Raw genomic sequence first — 4400 nt, forward strand, 5'->3', positions numbered from 1 at the left:
TGTGTTTTCTTTTTATTTACCCCAACACATTAAGAAATGTTTGGATGGATGGATGAGTGGATGGAAGTTAATAAGGTGAGCAAAAATTGTGCCTACTTTTTAAGGATGATATTTAAAAAATGCAGAAATAAATTCCTAGGTCTTCTGTTCTCATGAACTTTACTCTTCTGTTTCAGTGCTGAAGCCAAGGAGAGCTTGATATTGCTGTTTTCAGTTTCTGTGACAGTTTGGAGAGTTACCATTTCTGATGTCTCAACTTCCCAGTTTTATCGATTCATGTGCATTTGCCATCACAGTTTTGAAAAAAAATGCAAGATGGCTATTGAGTTGCTGCTAGATTTGGAAAAAAAACAAGTGTTGCTGTAAATGTAATTGTGAAAGTAAAAAGTAAAGCAATGGAAGCATATTAAGCAGGTATGACACTGCTCTAAGTCCATTCTGCATGCCAAACGCCATTTGTGGATGATGATAATGGATTTTTTTATATAGATATGTCAATGCATAAATGCATATATCTTTATATATAATACGCTACCGTGGCTGTCCGTTTGTCTGTCCAGGATTTTAAATCACCTGTAGCTCACAAACCGTTTGAACTATTGACCTAAAATTTGGTACACATATACTACGTGACCTCTACTATCCGCTTTCGGGGTGATGATTGACCTCCAAGGTTATTCCTCTTTTTATTATTTTATTGTATTGTAGAATCAACTCTTGGCAGCAGGGTGGCCATGCGGCATATGTATTTGTGTGTGTATGTGTGTATGTATATGTGTGTGTGTGTATATATGTGTATATATATATATATATATATATATATATATATATATATATATAATATATTAGTGTGTGTGTGTGTTACATAGTTTACTGTCAAATAATGCAAAGATGCCCTTATTTGGGCTAATCAGGCGTACACACTCCACCCTTCACGGGGATCAAACCTTGGACGTCAGAGGCAAAGCATCTTTACGTTGCGCCACGGCGTGTGGTTCATTTATTTGACAGTCTGGAGATTGAGGTAATTACATTCATAGCATTAGTAGTCTGAATCACAATCTGTCGTCCGAGGTTTGATACATATATATACATATGTATGTATGTGTGTATGTATATGTATGTGTGTGTGTGTGTGTGTGTGTGTGTGTATCTGTCTATCTATCTATAGATATATATATATATATATATATATAATATACACACACATTTGAATTGCAAAAATAATTTATTCATATGTGCATGATGATTTACAGAAATGTCTCAAGCTGTTCGCCATCATGTTAAACACATGTACTATATGTGGCATATAAATTAAAAAAAAAAAAAACTTGTGAAATGAAAAGACAATTTTTCATAGTAGATCAATATTACATATATTCTGATTATTCAGAAAGGGTCTGCAGAAGGTAAAATGCCAACTTTCACAATTTTCCAGGCTTGATTTAATACAAAGAGTAAGCATTCTCTGGTGACCAGTAGGGGTCAGTGTTTTGTTGCTTGTTGGAATTTCTAGAAGAGATGAGTAATAATCACTCGCCTTTAACATTGTTTGTATTTGACAGCATTACTAGGATTTTATTAAAAAAAAAAAAAAACAAAAAAAAAGGAACCACCTACAGTTTTACTTTTAAGCAATGCAAGAACTTTAGTAAACATGAACTTACAAGTTAAAGCCAGTAAGGAGGCAACACACTTTTGTAAATGAGGGACACAAAGTATATTGACAGAAGGTGTATCCAAACAGGCGAGCTTGCCAAGTTAATTCAGTTTTTGATTTTTCTGGATGGGCAAACGGTGGTGGTATGCATAGCATTGTTGACTTAATAGTCCAGTTATTGTCTGTTTGGAAATATTGTTACTTTACTGTTTTGTTTTTTAGGATGTATTGCTTTTTCTCTGCATATCTATAAAATGTGCAGGGTAGATTAATTTGCGACTCTAAATTTACACAATGTTAACATGCGCAACATTTGAACAGAGATGAATCCAGGATTAGGTCCAGCTTTGTAAGTAAAGCCCTGACTGTGCTGAAACAACAGTCCTAGGGAATGGATGGACATTGCAGCATGTCCTTGATCACATATAAACAATGGCCATGTAGCCTTGCTACTCATATTTACTCTGCCTTGGCTGGAAGATATTTAGTAGGGGCTAAGTGCTTCAATTAGCACAAAACTACATTTCAGAAGTACAAGCTTTTAGGTTGTATTGCACATTAGTTCTAGGTGCAGAGCCAGAACAAGTGAGCAGCTTGACTGTAATCATAAGCAAATATCAAGCTAGAGAATGATCAGGAATTTTCTTTGTTAAATCTAAAGAAGATGAATATGTATTTAGAGTGCATTGGACATTTTATATGGAGTGCAAAGGAACATGTGAGCCCAGGAGAGATTGAATATGGTCAGATAAAGGAACATGACATTTTCTTCTCAAAATGGAGAAAGCATCTGTTGTGCACACAAAAGAAGCCCTAGAATCATGGTTGTAACAGTGCAAGTGTCTAGTAACTCTTTAAACGTGAATGGTGCACATGGCTTTTTTGAAGGCCACAATCGATGATAAATGATAATTCATGAACTTGACTGATCAACCTCCTCTCTCCTCCTCGACTATCTACAGATGTTAATTGAGCGTAACAACTGTTGATCAATCATTTGAAAACATCTCCAGTGATCAGGTATGAGTTGACATTCTTAGGAAACAGTGGTTTACTAGGTTTTCTTCATACTAGCAGATTTTTGTAGGTTGTATTGCGTCTTATGCTGTCCTGGTGGCACATAGTAATGTATTAACCAAACATGTCACTTCATAGTGGTGTTGCTACATTCTTGGCCACTTATGATATGATGACATATCTGTATTCACAGTAACAGGAGGAAGTGAACCTGAAGACCATCCTGTAGTTTGTATACTAATTATGTGTTTAGCTGACCAACCACACAGGTCCTCTTTTTACCATAGAGGGTCCTCCAGGCATAGGTGGCTATTCACTTGTCCAGGGAGGGGAGTAAATGCAGCACCCTGACAATCCGGACAAAATGTAAACAGGAAAGCTGTGTGAATGAGGCAACTTCCTCTTGCCAGATTTGGACAAAGATCTACATCATCATGACTGTTACTTTTACGGCATCGAAAGGCTCTTCTCTCTTCTTTGAATTTTGTGTTACGCCACCATGGCAGGTGATATTGGGGGGGGGGGGGAGGGGGGGCGGCAGGGAGTAGTGCAAAGTTGGAAATTGTAGTGGAAGTGCAACACCCATTTACGCTTACCTTCTTAACGGAAGGAGCAAGGGGTCTAAGAGAGAGATATTCTCGGAAGAGCATTGCTTGCATCACATGTGTGGAAATGTGCTCTACGACTTGACTTGTCTTGCACACTTGAGAAAAGTACAGTCAAATAGAAAGATTAGGCAAGCGCTCTGACTTGGCCCACCAGACACCAGTGCTAGGCAGCTGAGGTGACCCATATGTGTACATTTAGTCAGTGCACAACCGCTTGTGTTGTGTATAAAGGCTTTCCAATTGCAGTGACAGCACTTTTATGGCTGGTCACCTAACAGGCTAGTTGTATAAGTGGTGTCCTACCATTTTGTTCTTTTGGGGTGTCACAGTGGTGCTGTCATAGACCATCACTGGGTGTAGTTTGCTTGTTCTCTCAATGTGTAGTTCCAAAGTGCAAAGATTTCTGTTGGCTTAATTAGTAGCCCAAAATTGGCTATACTATGAGTGTGGGTGTCTTCATAGAATACAACTGTTTAGAGTCCTCAATTTTCAGATTTTACCCATGACTTAGATAATGATCATATCATATTTAGTAACCAATTAAAGGACAAAAAAGTTCACATACTTTTTCTTGCCACCATGTGCAATGTATTTATTAAAAGGTATTCAGCCCCTTGAAGGTTTTCATATTTTATTATCATACAACATTGAATTACAGTGGATTTAATATTTTTGACTTTTGTCAACAGAAAAAGACCCATTAATGTCAAGGGGAAAATAGATCTCTGCAAAGTGGTATAAATAACCAATATAAAACACAAAATTATTGATTGCCTCAGTATTTAGTAGATGCACCTTTGGTAGTCATGACAGACTTAAATGTGTGTGCACAGGGTCTCTTGTATCAGCATTGCACATCTGTACCCCACAGTTTTTCCTCCATTCTTCTTTTGAAAATCTGCTCAAACTCTGTCGGGCTGCATGTTGATCGCAAGTGAACAGCCTTTTTCAAGTCCATCCTCAAATTCTTAATTACATTGAGATGTGGACTCTTGACCCTGCCACTCCTGGACATTCACATTGTGTTTAAGCCATTTTTGTGTAGCTTTGACTTAATTCATGGTGTCCTTGTCTTGCCAGGATACAAATGTTCACACAAGGCCCAGGATTCTTTT

The sequence above is a fragment of the Erpetoichthys calabaricus genome, chromosome 12, assembly GCF_900747795.2.
Source record: "Erpetoichthys calabaricus chromosome 12, fErpCal1.3, whole genome shotgun sequence".
NCBI lineage: Eukaryota > Metazoa > Chordata > Cladistia > Polypteriformes > Polypteridae > Erpetoichthys > Erpetoichthys calabaricus.